The sequence below is a fragment of the Puma concolor genome, chromosome D1 (genome assembly GCF_028749965.1).
Source record: "Puma concolor isolate L17-30 chromosome D1, mPumCon1.1.hap2, whole genome shotgun sequence".
NCBI classification, from domain to species: Eukaryota; Metazoa; Chordata; class Mammalia; order Carnivora; family Felidae; genus Puma; species Puma concolor.
The window spans coordinates 91,088,704-91,107,535 of record NC_141676.1 but is presented as its reverse complement, the minus strand read 5'-3'; the positions used below and the strand labels follow the sequence as shown (position 1 = coordinate 91,107,535).

General features: G+C 47.5%; 2 long non-coding RNA genes across 2 annotated transcripts; one reads left to right on the top strand and one right to left on the bottom strand.

The window, feature by feature from the left end:
- Positions 1-922: 922 nt before the first annotated feature.
- Positions 923-10,163, bottom strand: LOC147576862 (uncharacterized). Its single transcript, XR_015241220.1, has 3 exons — positions 9,835-10,163; positions 9,511-9,650; positions 923-7,701 (listed from the first exon to the last, which is right to left on the bottom strand). It is a non-coding gene; the product is annotated as an uncharacterized LOC147576862 (long non-coding RNA).
- On the top strand, positions 8,663-11,929 carry LOC147576861 (uncharacterized). The gene is made up of 2 exons (XR_015241221.1): positions 8,663-8,948; positions 9,289-11,929. It is a non-coding gene; the product is annotated as an uncharacterized LOC147576861 (long non-coding RNA).
- The last annotated feature ends 6,903 nt before the right edge of the window (positions 11,930-18,832 follow it).

The window sequence follows — 18,832 nt, the reverse complement described above, 5'->3', positions numbered from 1 at the left end:
CTATTAAATCCTCAGTAACCGGTGAGCACTTTGTTCGAGGAGTTGAGTGCAGGGTAGATTTTGTTTTGCGGTCAAGAAGGCATTTTCCAAATGAATGAAAAGTGGGAGTAAACTGGATTTTCCAGAGAGCCATTGTGTCTTCCCCATCCCCAGCCCTCGCCCGTGCCCGACTCGGGAGTCTGCCCTTCGCTGGCTCTGCCTATACCTGAAGTCTGTAGAGCATGCTGCCAGCTGCAGGAAGCTGCAAATAAAATGAGACTGTTATGAAAGAATGCTAAAAATGCCCTTTGTCAGAAATGCTGGGTTGGGTTTTTAAATCGGCTAAGAGGTAGAGGCTGGGAGCTAGGATTTTATGCCTAGTAAGCTTGGCTCCAGATTGTTTGCAGACCATACGCTAAGAGAATACATACAGGATAGGGAGGGGCGCCCGGGCAGCTCAGTCGGTTGAGCATCTGGCTCTTGATTTGGGCTCAGCTCATGATCCCAGGGTCGTGGGATTGAGCCCTCAGTTGGGCTCTGCACTGAGCATGTAGCCTGCTTGGGATTCTCTCTCTCTCTCTCTCTCTCTCATTCCCTCTCCCTCTGCCCCTCTCGTACTCTCTCTCTCTCTCTTTCTCTCTCTCAAATAAAAAATAAAAGATTAAAAAAACAGGGATGGCATCAGAGAGACCTGGGTATGAAGCCGGTCGTTTCCACTATCCTAATTATGACATACTACATCTGAGCCTGATTTTCCCATCTGTAAAATGAAGATTATCGTCATAACCGTACAACGTTGTCATGGGAGTCAAGTAAGACACTGTAAGTAAAAATGTTCCGCATGTTGAAAAGAACTATGGAAACGCGAGGTATTGTCTTGGGAAATAGCTGTCTGTCGTCATTCTCAGATATCAGAAAATAAGAGTCGAATCACACTCTCCAATTCCTTTGTATATCATGAATATACTATTTTAATTTAAAAAATTCTAAAAGCTTGAAACAGTCACAAACTTACAGAAAAGTTGAGTTTACAATGAACATTTTTTTTGAAGCACTTGAGAATAAGTTGCCAGCCTGATGGCTCCATCACATGCAAATGCTGCAGAGTGTATTTCCTACAAACAACGTTCTCCTACGTAATCCAGTGTGATTGTGAAAATAAGAAAATTAACATAGACAGATTTATTTTTCCTTCAGATAGTAGCACCTTTATTTAGGAACAGTCACTGTAAGAACTAGAAGCACATTTTATACCTTCAGAAAGGTTGGCCGTTGGAAGCTGCGCAAGGGATGTATTCAAGAGGGGAGTAAATACGGACAGATTTCTGTCCATATCTTGGGCATCATTCACTCTTTGCTAATTGTCCTACTATTGCCTTTTGCAGCAAAAGAATTCTGTTCATAATCCCAGTTGTATTTAGTTGTCCCATATCTTTAATTTTTTTTAATTTTTTTTAAGAAAGAGGGAAGAGAGTAGAGACAGGGGAGAGGGGCAGAAGGAGAGAATCTTAGGCAGTCTCTCCACTGAGCAAGGAGCATGATGAAGGAGTTGATCTCATAACCCTGGGGCCCTACTGATCCATCCAGGGCCCTATTGTCCCACATCTTTAGTCTGCAACATTCCCGAGCCTTTCCTTGACTTTTAGAACTTTGACCATGTTGAATATTACAGGCCAGTTATTTTGCAGAATGGCCTTCCATTTGGAGCTGTCTGGTATCTCCTCATTATTAGAATTAGGCTAGGCATCTACAACAGCAGTATCACAGAGGGATGCTACCTTCTCCATGCACTTTATGGATGGCACACACTTTCAACTTATCCCTTTATTGATCAAGTTCGTTTTGGTGATTTGATTAAGGTAGTGTCTTCCTGGGGCGCCTGGGTGGCTTGGTCGGTTAAGCGTCCGACTTCGGCTCAGGTCATGATCTCACGGTACGTGAGTTCGAGCCCCACGTCGGGCTCTGTGCTGACAGCTCGGAGCCTGGAGCCTGTTTCAGATTCTGTGTCTCCCTCTCTCTCTGCCCCTCCCCTGTTCACACTCTGTCTCTCTCTGTCTCAAAAATAAATAAACATTAAAAAAAAATTAAAAAAAAAAAAAGGTAGTGTCTTCCAAGCTTGTCCACTGTATTTTTCCCCTATGTAATCAACAAGTATTGTGTTTTGTGGGTAGGTACTTTGAAATCATGTAAATATCTCATTCACCTTCAAATTTCAATGTATTCATTTATTTATGTCTCTAGAGACTCATGGTTTCTAATTCTATCCACTAAATATGTGTTCTTATCATTGTTTAGTCTAATGATGATCTTGCCCCAGTGGGATGCCATTAAAATTGGCATCTGTGCTCTTTGATATGTTCCCACCAATCTTTGAGCACTTCTTTGTTTTTCCAACAACGTATTTGGGGCTCCCTAGCCTAGCCCCCAAATCAGTTGTTTCTCCAAGGATCACTGGTTCTTTTTAATGGAAAATGATATTTAGAGCCCAAAATCTGGGTACTAGGTGTGCTCACTGCTATTGCAGGGTCACTGCTCCCAGGCCTTTCCAGGGGACAGACTTAGGTAGCATATGCACATACACACACATACATCATACACACACACACACACACACACGCACGCGCACGCACACGCACAGAGATATCTACATGTATACATATGCTGTGTTAGGATTCTCCAGAGAAACAGAATCAATAGGATGCATAGAGAGAGAGATATATAAGAAGGGATTTATTATAAGAGTTAGTTCATGCAATCGTCAGGACCAAGTGTCCCACAACGTGCTATCTGCAAGCTGAGGAACCTGGAAAGCCAGTGATGTAATTCAATCCAAGCAAATCCCAAGGCCAGAGAATGGGGTGAGGGGTCGGGGCAATGGTAAAACTCCCAGTCTGACTCCAAAAACCTGAGAACCAGGCATGCCAGTGTCTGAGGGCAGAAGAAGGTGGATGTCTTGGCTCAAGCAGAGAAAGAGAATTTACCCTTCCTCCCCCTTTTTGCTCTACCCAACCGATTGGCCTTTAACAGATTGAATGACACCCACCCACATTGGTGAGGGAGATCTTTACTTGGCCTGCAGTTTCAAATGCCAATCTCTCCCGGAAACACCCTCGCAGACACACCCAGAAATAATGTGTTGCCAGCTATCTGGGCAACGCTCGGCCCAGTCAAGCTGACACTTAAAATTAACCATCAGATATGATTAGACATTGATGTCCATAGTTATTTCTTTATCTCTCCATCTATATTGAAAACCTGACATTTACTCAGATGCGTCCATTTCCAATCTAACACCACAGGGTTCACCCTAGTTTTTCCCTTCCCATATTGTAATTCCCTTATTTGACAGTGAGAAACATGGCTTCCATTTAGCATAATTTAAGCATTTACTTATCAGTCCTCCTGCATGCAACTGTCTCCTATCTCTGCTGCACCCCCACCCCCATGTGACATTCCTTTCCCTGCTCTGGCTCTCAGTTCCCACCCTGGCCACCTCACTACATGGACTCCCTCCTTACCCCATATCAGGCCATGCTTCCATATGATGTCCTCCTCATCCTGTCCAAGCTCTGACACCCCAAGCCAGGCCACCCCTCTGCAGGGACACCCTCCTCCATCTGCTCAAGCCCGGCCGCACCCCTGTCCCCCATGGGTACTGTCTTTGCTCCACCTGGACACTAGCACTGCACTCTGGGACATGCCACACGAGAGCCCTTGTCCCCCAGGGCAGGCCCTGATAACACTACACTCTGATACTTACCTCATTCTGCTCCCTGTATGGCTTCAAGAATAAATACTTCAGGAGAGAAAAGAAATGAATGGGAAAGAAGGGAAAGGGAAAGGTGAAAAGAAGAGAAGCAGATAAAGGGAAGATCTGGAAATATACATTTAAAACTGCACAAATCTTGCTGAACGTATGTATGTTTGGGCCATGGGTGAGGACAAGGGACTACAAATCTCACTAATGTGGTTTCTGCTTGTCTCTGTACTCTCTCTCTCTCTCTCTCTCTCTCTCTCTCTCACACACACACACACACACACACACACACACACACACCTACACCTTTTGAGATGAAGAATCTAGAGTACAACAAGAGAAAGGAAAGAAAGATATAGGAGTTAACCAGAGAGACCAAGGAGCTAGGAGCTGGTTGGGGATGGGCATAAAATAAAACAATCTTAAAAAAAAATTTTTTTAACATTTATTCATTTTTGAGAGACAGACAGAGACAGAGCACAAGCAGAGGAGGGGCAGAGAGAGAGGGAAACCCAGAATCTGTAGCAGGATCCAGGCTCTGAGCTCTCAGCACAGAGCCCAACACAGGGTTCGAACCCACAAACCGTGAGATCATGACCTGAGTGGAAGTCTGACACTTAACCAACTGAGCCACCCAGGCACTCCCAAATGAAACAAATAATCTTGAGCTGGGTATCCAGGGGAGAGAGTGGAAGGAGATGGGGAAGGATATGTCTGGCCAGTGTGGAAAAACAATACTCTTGGATATGCCACAAGTGTTTTTTGAGGGAGGCTGGGGTTAAGAATGGCATCAACTTTTTAATTACTTTTGATTATCAATCGGTGCTCAGATCCAGATCTGTTTGTATTTGAAGGCCTGTGTCCTCCATTAGACTATAAGGACATGAAGGGCAGGAGCTGTGTCCAATGCTTTCTTTTTAATTCCTAGGACTTAGCAAGTGCGTGGCTTTATGGAAGGGTCTGATACATGCCTGTTGTTTGTCAAACTGCACCTGCTGGGCAGAACATGTCCAGGGCCCAGCTGCCCAGCAGGTCTGAGAGGCAGGGTAAGGTGTCTATCCCGCATCTTTATGGTTAACTCCAGAGACACACAGAGAAAATAAACATGTGAGAGATACAGTTAAAGTATAAGACCAGAGCACTATTATAATTTGCTGGCATTTTTTACCAAGCCAGTGTTTAGTACTAATTGGTTTCCCCAGAATATGCAGTATTTCTTTCCCAATGATTCTTGTACTGCCTCTAGGCTCTGGCTTTCAGAAATATTTAATCAAGTACCACACATACTTTAGCAATACTTTCCAGATACCCCAGCTTTTCCTGACAACTTCCTTTCCCTTTGCTCGGTCCTTGTCTTTTTTAGGAACCTCCACTTACCTAGTTTTTTTCTGAATAACTCAAAGTTTTGTCTTAAAAAAATCATAATAGAATATTTGACTACTTGGAAACCAAAACGCATAAGATATCCGCCTGAGACCGTTATGTGAAGAATTCAAGCTGTCTCTCCCAAGGGACGTAGTCTATAGGGAAGAAATAGGAACTTGCCACTGATTCTGAAAAGCAAATTGAATTTGGATTGTAGCTAAAACCTGTCAAAGATGGCTCTCAGTCTTCTTTCCATGCTGAATATTTAATGAACTTCAGTGATCATCTTATCAGAATCCAACACACAAAACTCCCATTGATCCAAATTTCTAAGTGGCTTCAATCCAGCAACAAATCCTAGACTTGGTGGTTGTGCTCAAAGCCAACCCTTGAAGATTTTGGTCAGATGGAAGTGAAGAGAGGGTTGCAGAGGAAAGTGAGGATTTCCATCCCCACAATAACCTGTGTGGCCAAAGACACAGTCATCCCCTAAGCTGCCCTTCATTCTTAGGACACCTGCATTCGCCCAGAGGATTCAAGCACCTCACCTATGGGAAATTTGGTTCATTCCAAGAGGAATATCCTGGAGTATCTGTAGCATTTCCAGAAAATTCTGGAGACACCATAAAAATTACTTGCATACAGTGTGCCTTAGGTCAACTCTGACTTTGCAAGAAATATCTAGATTTCAGGAGATCAGCTGTTCAGTTTGCTGTGGGTTAATTACAAATGGTCCCACAGCTTTGCCTTAGCAAATGCCCAAAAGGCAATGGAGAGAAAATTGGAGTCAAAACAGGGTCTCATAATTCACAAGCAGTAGGCCCCTGGAGGGAGCCCACTCCACCTCCAGCACTTTGGGTAATCAGAGCAGATAGACAATTGTCCATAAATAGGAGGTCCTGCTGGTTTTCCTGGGAGAAACTTGACAAAAAAAACGGAGGGACTGATACTTGGTTTCTGAAATACACGTTTAAGTATCGTAATGCAAAAATATTAGTTTGCTCAGAGTCACAGCTTCTTTAGAAGGTGAAAACCATTCCTCTCTAAATCCTCAACCATCTTAGTCTCTGAGAAAAAAATGGAAAGATTGGCCTAACCCTGGAATTTCCTGGTCTTAGTGGATTTACGACCCAAGATCCAGCGGATGACCCAGGTCATAACTGCTGGCTGCACAGCAAATTCAATTATCCTAAATTCCAGCACACCACCCTCCTTCCTGTCCCTCACCCCTGCCTTATCATAATCTTTCCTGGGCCATCGACCCCCACCGGGTTGTCTGAGCCCAAGTTTAATCTCTCAGCAAGCTCCGAGCTAACAATCAATGCTGAGGGACATCTCATCAGAGGGAGAAAGCCACGTTCTTGATGAAGAGCAGTGACATAAATTCAGCCCCAGCCAGGGCCCACCAGCACAAAGGACTAAGTAAATCAGTCTTGTCCCCTCTTCCCGACCGTCTCCAAGGACAGAGAAAACAGTGTTGGGATATGAGAAGTTATTTCTTGAGATTTTACAGCAGATCCTCTGACAGCAGGGAGGCCCTTACTAACTGATAAAGGACAACTCTTCTGAACGGTTTTATATTGTGCCCATTATATGCCTCTCCCCACCCTGGCTGCTTATGGTTAGAGAACAGCCTTACATTATTTAGACAGGCCTAATAAAAGGTGGGCCTTTGAGTTGTAAGGGACAGGCACTCACTCTGGTTTCTTCAAGTACTGGGAATTTACTCTAAAACACCCATGGCGATGAGGAAGACGGACATCTGGCAAAAATGGACAGATAGCCTCATGGAGCCCTGGAACAAGAAAGCTGCTAGAGCCTAGGGAGTTCAAGAGAACGTGCTCCTAAGTTCCCATGACTAAGAGACCTGCTTCACATCTTCCCTTGTGGCCGTCCACTATGTCATGCCTCGATCTCTCCATATTCCCATTGAAATATTTGAGAGGAGGCCCGCTGAGTTATTTACTTGCTAAGCTAACTAGTCACCTCACTCTGAGCACCTCAAGATTTACTTGGAGCTCATGGCTTAGCTGTCCTTGGGTCAGGGCCCAACAGTGGTGGCCAGGAGAGTCCCATGTTGCAGAGCAAGCCTGGCTCTTCCCCGAGTCAGGCTGTGGGCTCGGCAGGCACCCAGACCAACTGGCTGGGCCAATCCTACTGCCAGAGTCAAGATGACATTGAGCGCAGAAGGACCCAGCCCAGCACCTCCCGTGAAAGCAATCCCCAGTTTCAGCTTCCAGGACTTATTTGGTTTCCATGCTTCACCTAGAAATCTGAAATTATCTTATGAAAAGTCTAAAAATGGCATTTTACACCAGGATACTGCATCACCGCTGGACCTTGACTAAAACATGGCATTTTGGGGAGGAAGGAAGTAACATGGAGTGAAGCAGGCTATCAGTTTTCATCTAATCCTTACAGCAACCCATCGAGGTGGGTGTTACTGAGCCCCATCCGAGATGAAGGATTCTGAGGCTCTGAAATTACGTTAGTAGGTGGTCTTACCCAGGCCTGCGTTTCCACCTGAAATGTCATGGGGCCAGCAGCACCTTCCGACTCTTTTGGGGTTTTCCACCTGTATGGACTCACCTCCTTGACACCTGCCACAGAGGAGACAAAGCAGCCCAGAGAGATGTTTCCACCTCTGAACTGAAACACAAAGCAATCTACAGTTTTCAAAGCGTCTTCACATATCTCTTTGTTCCTGTAATACGCCTCTCTCTCTCTGAGTATGTTACCTATTTACGGGTTTACCGTCTGTCTCTCCCCAGTGGAATGTACGTTCCATGTACGTTTTATCCACCTCCTTCCAGGCTGCATCCACACCTCGCACATGCCAGCCAGCCCCAGGGAGGTGATCAGCACACATTCTTGCACAAACCGTTGTCCTGTGAGACGCTCTTAGTTTGATGCTAACTCTACAAGCAAGGTGCTCCTCGGAGGCTGGCCAGCCGGAGTGCCCTTGGTGCTGCTTCCAGCCCAAGTCCTGATCTGACAAATAGATGCTCTTCGGGATGGAAGAGGAAGCTACTGTCAGAGTTTCTAGAAGTCTACGTCTACAGCAACGTTTGGCCCACCAGAGAAAGGTTTTCATTTGTTTGGAGAAACATTCCTGGAAGCTCTCCCCAACCCCCATCAGGGTCCCAGGGGAGAGGGCCACCTGGCAGCGCCTGGGCCCAGCTCCGGCCTGACCACCCAGGTCCGTGGGCTCCCCTCCCCTCCGCCCTTCACCAACCCCCCCCCCAGCCCGGGTCCCTCCTCCAGCCCTCTGAATCCAGTCCATTTAAAATGTCCTTTGAAAAGGTCTCTGTTTGGGTGAGTGCCGTGGGCTCTGCCTAGAGAGCGGCAGATTATCTGAAAATAGGTGTTATTGATTACAACCAGGTGGTCTTTGTGGAAAGGCGTCCACTTGAACCAAAATAAATATTTGCCGGCACAAAGAACAAGCCGGTCCCTGTTGCGGGGCGGGGGCGTTCTGGCGGCCGCGCCAGCAGCCAGCGGCCCCTTCTGGCCTCCGGCGGCCGCGGGGCACGTCGCTGCGCAGCCCGGGGATTGTGTTTCTTCAATTAGGACAGAAACGCGCAGGGGGTGGCCGGGGGAGCACAAAGGCCCCGCCGCCTCCAGTGCCAGAGGCCCGCGGCCGAGGGCCGGCTGCAGGCTCGCAGCCCGCTCGGGCCTGGCGATCGTATTTTCTTTGGCTTTCTGGCGCGCTCCTTATTATTTATTTCTTTCTCTCTGTTTTATTTTTATTTTCAAGTTGCCGGCCGGGCTGGATGCCGTCCATTCACCCCGCTGCCTTGGAGCGCGGCGCGCAGACAGCCGGAGCCGGCTCGGGCTCAGCCCCGCGGTACGCCGGCCGCCCGCACCCGGGGAGGGCGCAGCCGGGGGTGGGGACCCGGGTGGGGGGGCGCGCTGCGGGAGACGGGGTGGGGGGCGGGGCGGAGCCAGGGCGGGGGGGGGGGGGGGGGAAGCGGGAGCGGGGGGGGGGGGCGAGGGGGGGGCAGCGGCGGGGTGGGGGGGGGCCTGCCAGGCTCCCCTCCCCAGGCCGGGGCCCACGTGACCTGGCGGCGGGAGAGTCACTTTCTGGAGAAGACGACAGTAATTCGGGGTGAGATTGGGGGTCAGTTCAGGAGGAAGCCTGAACTTTAATCCCTAGTGAGGTCCCCTCTCTCTCGTTCTATCTGCAGACTGGGTCCCTGCCTCCTGCCCTGGGTGAGCGCGGACAGCCTCTCGGGGGCGCCCCAGCGGGCGTGCGTTCCCACCCCCTTCCCCAGGTCTGAGGAATCTTCTCTTGCCTCCCCAGATCCCCAACCCAGCTTCTCAGGAGCCAGCGGCCATTCCCCGGAGAGAAGTGGGGAGGGTCTGGCCTCTCCATCAGTTTAGGGAGACCGAGAGTGCGGGGCCATTACCACGTCTTGAAGAGGCTCTGGGGAGCCTTCCACTCGCACCCGGCGGCCAGAGGCGGTTGTCCAACGTCAAGGGTGGAGGGCTGGAGGCGGAAAAAGACACCGGAGCCTAGGAAGCAGGAAGGGCCTAACTCAGAGCGATTCTGGAAGGCAGATAGAAAAGCTGGGGTCAGAAAGTAGAGAGACGGGAAGGAAATCAGAGATAGATACAGTAAGCCATTCCTGTCAAGATCAGACAGCAGGAGAGCCTAGGGCCTGGCTGGCCAACTGAGGCAGGAGAGGGATCGGAAAGGAATCCCACAGCTCTGAAGTCCCCGCATTACAGACCTGGTGCTTCTCCCTGCAGGTAACAGGTTCCTCCCTAACCCAGCGTCCTCTTGCTTCCAGAAGACATTCCTCGTGGCTGCTTTGCCGTGGTCTCTCTGCCGGCAGTGTACTAAGTGTTGTCAAGTAGAATTTCAAGACACTTACAACATCCCTGCCTCTGTCCCTCTTTGGCACCAATTTCCTTCCTTCCCCAGATCATAGCAAGAGCTGCCATTAAGTCCAACGTGGCATAAAGCAGTATGCCACAGGCCAGCCCCCTGTGGAGTTAGCGTGACTTTCCATTCCAGAAGGGAACTCAGGGCATGGAGAGACATCGGTAGGTGCCTCATTATGCCTTGTGTTCTTCAGCTTTCCCCTGAGAAGTCACTTCTGAAAAGAAACACTGGTGACCCGAAGCTATGACTAGTGAGGGCCAGCTAATTATAGGGACCTCCCATCGTAGGATCAGGTTGAGGTAAGACCTGGGAGCAGGAATTACCTTATCAAGGTAGAAATATGTCAGCAGGCTCAGTCATGAGCAAAGCTGTCCCCAGATTTGCAAGAAAAAGACAGCTTAGTGATGGGTGATGTGATGACTGCTCGGAGCCTGAAAATACGTCGTGTGGCATCCAGAAGCAGAGTTTTTTCAAGAACCAACAACAATCTCTAAGGATGTGTAATTTGTTGATTCCACCACTCATTAGAAAGCCAGCTCCAGTGTGCAGGTCTTTGGAATCACCTCAGACGTCCACAGATTCTATCTCCAGAGTCAGCAGTGGAGCCCAGGGATCCTGCACTTACAACAAATGCTCTCAGAGGATTGTGGACACAGCGTGGCCTGGCACATACCCTCAGTGGTGTGCTGGTGAATGCCTGACAACTTGCTCTCAACGGGGGTAGGGTCCTGATTTGCAGCCTTTGCTAATTTCCAGGGTACAAATGCTTGCACGGTAGCCAATTTCAAGCTACCGATGGGAAGAGTCTGAACTCGGATCTGGGAAGAGAGACTCACAACTGGCTCTTGTAACTGGGACCCTCCTGAGAGACACAGCAATGAAGTGATAGGTCTTTGGGGGCAGAAGCAGGAGAGGAGGCTAGATTCAAGGACTCTGCCCACTGCACCACACCATACCTCCCTGTCCTCTTAGTAAGCAGAAATCGTGACCGCAGAGCCCACGGGTGAGCCCCTCACACTAATGGCTTTGACCACAGCCCGAACGAAATCAGGAAGCAGAAAAGAAACAAACACTTGCAGTCTGTCTTTCCTTCCTCTTCACTTTGCAATGGAGTCCTTAAGAATGTGGTCCGGCTGGAGAAAAAAAACCTGAGTGCCCAACTCCTGGGGTTTGTGTTCTTTGAGGGGAAAGCGAAAGAGGCAAGGGAACAATTCTGGGAAATGTGGGCAGAGTCCTGGCAAATTTCAGAGGCCAAATAGAAGGCATTTTCGCCAGCTGGCCCTGAACGATTCTATGCAGGGCCTCAGAGACACTGTGGCAGGATGGGGACAGGGAGGCCAGCAGAGTGGTTGGTCATGCTGGGACAAAGAGGACAAAGAGAAGGCTATGGTTCCTCTTTTCGTGTTTCATTCAGGGGCGGCATAAGAAAACCACAGATATTAAGTTCACACGAAAACTACATTAAAAAAAAATGAAAACAAAAGAAGCATCTGATCAGATCCTCTAGAACTCTGGAAGTTTAGAGATGGCCCTTATTTAGAGACATCCCCACACATAGAGTCATGTTTCTAATTATTCAGGCCTCTGCTGGCTCTTGCTTACTGAGAGCTCCAATTCACAGAATCATGGAATTATAGAGTTCATTGTAGAGAGAAGAAAAACCTGAGGCCCAGAGAGGTAAAATAATTTGCCCAAGATCACACCGCTGTTCATTCAGCAGCAGTTAGAATTCAAATGTCCTAGGTCTAGGCGGGGCCTGGACCTTTATCTTATCTAGACCCCTCGACCCTATAATGTATTCTCTCTGAGTTATCTTCTACTTAAAATTACTGTAAAAGAAAATGCATGGCTATAAAAGAAAATCTGCAAAATAGAGACTATTAAAAAAATGACAATAAACATAACCATCGTGTTACCATCCACAGATGATGAGATAGTGACTGCGAATCACCTCCACATGCTTCTATCTAGACCGGTAGTTTTCAGGCTCACGGTTTATCAGTGTCTCCAGGAAACCTGGTAAAAATCCCCATGAAGCTTGAAGAATCCTAATGCCCAGGTTGTGTCCCTATGGGATTAAATCGGAATCTGGAGGTGGGGGTGGCAAACATCAGTATTCTTTGGAGCCCCCCAGATGATGTCCATGAGGACCACTGGCCTAGCATATTCTTCTCCTGTATCTTTGCATAGCCAACTCCATCCCCGGGTCGGTTTTCAGTGTTATCTCCTCAGAGAGGACTTCCCTCATGACTTTACCTAAAGTAGCCCCCTCCCTCCCCCCCACCCAGTCATCTCCATCTGGACCCTTTTTAATGTTCTTTGTAGCCTGTCTTACGGATCATGTATTTGTTTTTTTCCCATCTCCCTCCATTGGAAAGTAAGCCTGTGACAGTGGGCTCTTGACCACCTTCTTCATACTTGTATCCCTTCTGTACTTAGCAATCTCAGGACTACCAGCCCTCCAAACACATTTGATGAATGAATAAATGAATGAATGAATGAAGTGAATTTATGGTTACTTCTAAGTCTTCATGTGTATATACACATATGTATAAATATGTATATGCACATATACATATGCAACAAAATTGTATGTTTTTAAAAATATTCCAGATTTAAAATTTAAAAAACTGAAGTCTGTATAATTTTCGGTCCACATTTCTTTCACTTTGCATTGGGGGAACATTGTCTACAATCATCACGTGTATTTTAAATGTGATTTGTAAGGCACTGTGCTCTCACATCCTGCACTTTGGATGTGTTCCAGGAGCACTCCCCTCTCTTGATCCATACCTTCTGCCCCCCAACATTGGGCTAGCTCTCCCTGATGCCTCAGGCTTCACCTTGATGTCTGTTCCTCAAGCAGGCTCTCATAGGTGCCCCAGACTAGGTTAGGACCCCTTGTGCCCTATCTCCCCTTTGACAACTGTGTCTCCCGTCAGCTGCCCCTAGAAGATGAGCTCCATGGTGCTCCTCGTGCATTTTATTCTCCTGCACATGTCCAGGACCTTGCTGAGTGCCCACATATGTGTTGAAAGTAGCATGGTATTACACTCTAGCTGGGTCCACACTGCTTTTAACCCACTTCCCTATTGTGGTACGCTTAGGTTTTTCATCACTACAAATAATCTGGTGACACCTAGCCTTGTGTACGTCTTTATGTGAATTAAGCTATTAGACATCTGCAGTGAAAATAACTGTAAATTAGAATCTTGCTTTATAATGAAGACTGTGTGTTCTCCTACAGTTTCCCAATTGATCTTCTCCTCAACTTTTCCTGCTTATTGTCCTCATCTTACAGATGAGAAAGCTAGAACTCAGAGGTTAAGTCGCTTGCCAGAGTCATAAAAAAGCCACTGGGAAGAGTCAGGATTGGAACCCAGGCCTCCAGGAGAGAGGAGCTGGGGAAGGGCCCAGGAATTTGCACACAGCATGACCTGCGCTTGTATAGCTGGGCTGTTCCTGCCTCCCGGGCTGTGGTGAGGGTTGTATGGGGAAATTAATATAAATGTGTAATACACACCTACATACCAGCTCTGCCCTCAGTAGCCACATACAGACCTCGGGCAAGCCCCTGTCTTCTCATCTGTAAGATGGGAGATAATGATATTAATTCAGCTCATTGTGGAGAAAATGTCAAAGGACCTCAGCTCTAGTGGACTCATAATAAATGATAACTTTCTCTTCCGCCACCCTAACCTCTCTAGAGTCCTAGACTTCGCAATTTGATTTCTCAAAATCTTTCACGGACATGTTGTCAGCCCAGCAATGACTGGATGACCCAGAATATTTCTCTTAAATATTCTAAACATAGTGCCTATTAAAGAGCTCCCTTGGGGTATGCCACGGCTGCCTCTGCACCACTTAACAGCCAGAGGCCAACTTTTCTCTGGGGCCGGCATTCACTTTGTGATCTGGAGGTATGTGGCGCCACCTCCTGGCCAGAGGCACACTGCACTAACGAAAAGTGCAGGCTCCCTTAGGACAGACCACTGTCTCAGCGTCCCCTCCCTTTAGCCTTCCTCTCTAGTTAGTTCAATAATATCACCTGTTTCTACTCTCCTAGTCAAGCGGTGGGATATCAGAAGCAACTGATGCTTTCCAAGGGCCATTAAGACACATTGGACAAGTCATTTCCTTCTGGAGCTCTTGGTTTCTCCACCTGTAGACTAACAGGGTAGGATCAGGAACAGGATCGTAGGTCCTGTTCACTGTTAAGTGTGTAAGGTTCTGTGCATCTGCAGGTGGAAGCAGAAGCAGTGATGGGAGGAAGGTGAGCTACCTTGCCTCAGGTTAAGTTCGAGGCTGGGAACAAAAAGCAAAGGATGGAATCTAGGGAGTAGGAAATGATGAGACTCAGGCACAGGGTGAAGGCACAGGGTGGGACGAACCACTGTGGTCAGGTTCTGCCTTTCCTTGTCTTTGCCCGTCATCAACGGAACCATCACCTTAGCATCACTCAAACTACCATCCCGTGGGAGCCTATGGTAGTAGCCACTGTGCTAGGCGCTTCACCTATTATTTCATTACATAGTATTTCATACGATTGTCCTTCCAGTAGCTCTTTAACATAGGTATTGACTACTGTTACTTACAACTGGGGAAAAAAAGTAGTTCAGAAAGGTTAAGAACTAGTTTTAGATAAGATGGCCAGTAAGTGGGAGAGCGAAGCTTGGGCAGATCTGCCTTATTCCTGCCTTCAAAATCTCTTTCTTTATTATCTATGTTTTTTTTTTCTTTTTCTTTCATGCTTTCATCAGGGTTTATCCTTAAGAGGTGGTCACAGATTCAAGTTGTGATGTGGGGTACCGAGAGAGCCATCGAGATAATTATGGTCTCCAATGTCGCTCTTGGTTCAGCCGAAACCAATTTTGCTGGTGATCCAAGAGCCCGCTAATTAGTGAATCGCCTACTTTTCACTTCATCGGGTTAGATGAAGTCACTGCTGTGACAGTGGAGACAAGCCTTTCACCTTCTTCCTGGGCTCCTTGGATGCCAGGTGCAAAGGTATGTGCAGGTGGCCTCTGTGTACCCCCAAGGAAACGGTTCAAGTATGTGGTGCCTTCTCCATTCCCCAGACACAGACTCCCAGCCCTCTGGTCCTGGTGAGCAATCCCCTGACCTCGGTTGCCACCTTCCTGGTGAGCTTTCTTTCAGGACCAGTAATCCCTGGGCATGAAGGCTGTGGGAAGCCCAGGGAAGAACACTAAACTAACTAGAAAATAGAAGCTCTGGGGTCTGGCCCCTGCTTTCCCATCTGTATGTATGTGGCTAGGTGATCTGGGCAAGTCATATGGTCTCTGAGCATGTTTATCCTCCTGAACAGTGGGAATGCTGGCACCTTCCTTCCCTCCCTTGACAGCTAGTTTCCATCTCCAGTTTATTCTCCAATCCATCCTACACACCAACACTGGAGCTATATTTCTAAAATACTCATTTAATCATGTCTTTGCCCCTCAGAGACTGTGGTTGACTGATGGAGCCAGGATTCAAACCCAGGGCTGACACCAAACCTCGGACTGTTGACCATAGAGTGCTACTTCCCTCCGCTCTGCACACCCATGCTGTGGCCACATAAACCACCCATCACCTCCCAGAAGCCCCATGCAAATGTACATCCTGTTCTTCTGTTAGCCTAGGACTAACCCTCCCACCTGGTTGCCCACCTCTCTGCCCCTCCCCTCTCCCTATTTCAAACCTCTCCCATGCATTAAGCCCAGTCATGTGCCATCCCCAAGAAGCCTACCCCTACCTCTACCTCCCTCAGGACTTTTTTCGTGCTTCAAACGAGCATTTTATTTATTCGATTCATCTAATTGTTTTAATTTTAGTACTTGTGCATGAAATTTTGCATACAATGGTGGCTTCCTGGACCCCCAGCCTCCGAAGAGTCCCTGGATCCTAATCAAAAGAGATTACCCAGAATGCCCTGGGAATTGAATCCCCCCCGCTCCCTCAGCAGACATCCCAGACCGTGTACAGCAATGAGGGTGTTTTCCTTGAGGGCACCTGTTCTGACTTTCCAACCAACCAAAATTCCAGGGAGTTTTGATCCCTAAAGAGCTGCTGGTCCCAGGCAGATTATCTCCTGCTAAGAACCCTGGTTCTGGGAGCCCAGGCTCACAGGCAGGGTAAGCCTTGCAGGCTTTCAGCAAAGGGAGGCAGTCTTTTAGGAATGCAAAACAGCCACATCCACAATCTCTCAGGCCCACAGGAGCAGGGCAGGGGCCTCCGGAGCAAGATTCCAGCAACTTCTGCAAAAGCCAGAGAAGGAAAGTGGGGTATCATCAGCAATTATCGTAACATGGTCATCTGCGGGATATATTGTTAAGTGGACAAAACACTGGGGGACAGTGTTTCTACAATGCTGCCTTTGTGTAAGAATGGGGGGGGTATCAATATATCTCCCCAATGTATTGCTCATGTTTTTCAAAGTGACACAATAGCATGATAAAACTATTAAGAACCATTACCTTTCTATAAGAGGAAGGGAACAGAGAAGACACGAGAATAGAAATGAGTTTACTATACGCTGCCCTATGATTTTTTGAAACCACATAAATTTTTGTTTTGCATAATTAATCTAAGAAAACAGCTATATCAAAAAGGAAAACAATAAACAAGCTCTCATAATTGGAAATGAACTGAAACCATTGGACCTAACTCTATTTCAAGTGGGTATGTAACCACAGAGAAAAGAACTACTTCAAGTAACTTTAAAACCATTTGTTGATTCCACATCCCTAGAAGGACATATTATAGAGAATTGTGGTGTTTTTTTTTGTTTTGGGTTTTTTTGTTTTGTTTTTGAGAAAGAGAGAGAGAGTGCGAGCAAGGGAGGGGGAGGGAGGGAGGGAGAGAGAGAGAGAGAGAGAGAGAGAGAGAGAGAGAATCCCAAGCAGGCTCCATGCCCAGGGGGGAGCCTGACATGGGGCTCGATCTCACGACCATGAGTAGAAATCAAGAGTCGGCTGCTTAACCAATTGAGCCACAACCCAGGCGCCCCCAAGAACTGATTTAATCATTTTAGAAAGGTAGTCAGTAGTCTTATTGTTAACAGTCATGTCAATATCACATTATGGAAACTATTATATGTATGTTGCATAAGAGGAGGGAATTACTTTCTCCACAATCAGCAGTTTTCCAATTTAGCTGATGCCCACCAGGCTGCTTTGAGCCCCTCAGTTACAGCAGTGGCAGAAACCACCCTTCCTTCCTCATTCTTGCATCCTCAGTGCCTGGCTCACAGTAGGCCCCCCGCGAGCAGCTGTTGTGTTGAAATGGAGTCCCAGGCCCCAGGATTCTACCTAAATTCCCCCAACTCGTAGTCTATCCAATACCCAGGAGGCCTAAAGATAGTTTGCACCAACAGGCGAGCCAAATCTTCAGGGTACCCAGGATATTTCCAGATGCTAACCTAGCAGATTATCCAGAGGCCCTGGTTAAACACTACCTCTTCCTAGAACATGTAAGTCCAGAGGTGTTTATTAAGCACTAGCCAGAGGCTCCACTCTGTGCTAAACTATGAGGGGTTTCTCCCAAAGTGTAAGACAGGACCAGGAATATGTGTCAAGTCTCCTTGGGTTCAACGTGAATGTCTGATGGCCCTGGTGAGTCCCCTCAGAGGCAGGCTGTGTTAGGATGCAGATTTGAACGATTTTCAACACATGGGCTTTCAAGACAGCTCAGGGTTTGAATTCCAGCCCTGCCATTTACCAGCTAGTAACTCTGGACGAGTTCCTTACCTGAGCTGCCTCAAATGAAAAATAAATGCAAAAATAGAATCATAGAGTCATTGGGGAAATTAAATAAGGTAATGTATATGAGATGTTTAAAACAGAACCTGAAACATACAAGGAACTCAGGAAGTAGCCCCTACGGTAAGTTTCTTCTGCTATAGCCCAGGTCTTGGGTTTCTCAGTAGTCTGAAAGCCACCTACGTTTTCTACAACAGCCAGGGCAGTCAAGGATGTATTGGTTCGAGATGCAACTCTAGTCCCTGCAGCCCCTGTACAAATCTCCCCGTCTGCAGGGCTCGGCTCCAAGGAGTCCAGCTGGGTGCATCTGGCTGGGGAGATTAAATTATTTTTGAATTCCTAACTGAATGTTCTTTTAATGGAAACTCAATGACAGGCATTGAAATAGATTTCCTCCATAACCCCTCCTCCCGCGGCGCCCCCCCACGCGGCTCTGTGTTGCGCTGTTCCCGATAACCTTTATTCCCTACCCCTGGACTTTTATCTCCCCAGTGACAAACAGCCCTTGCTGGACAGAAAGAGGAAATTCCAGTCATTGTTCTCAAACTTCTGGCTCCAAAATAAAATGCTCTATCTCCCCTGTCAAGCTTTGATTGACATGCACTTCCTGTAATGGCAGACAACAACGGCCCAGGGGCGGGGTCAGGGGCTCATTTGCATCCTTTGCATCTGCGGTTTTCACGTGTGTTCTGGACGGGTAAAGATGCCCCATGCTACTCACCGGACCACCCTGTTGAGGACCCATGTCCCATTTTGTGAAAAATCTCCAGGGAAGGCACCTCCTCAACTGTCCGCACAGCGCACCGGGAAAGTTCTTTGCTGTCCTGTCACCCACCCATAAGCTGTGGAAACAGACACTCTAATCCTCTCACTTCTTAGATTTGGCTGCTTACAGCCCATCTCTTCCTTCTTCACTTTCACTCTTGTGGAATACATTTTTAGACCATCTCCCAAACCTTAACTCTGAATATTGGCAATATTGAGTCCACCTAAGCCCTGGAAGACGAAGCCAAGTTGAGACTCTCCAACCCAAAACCCCCATAGCAACAGAGCTAAATGAGGCACTTCAAGGGAAGTGAGTACCAG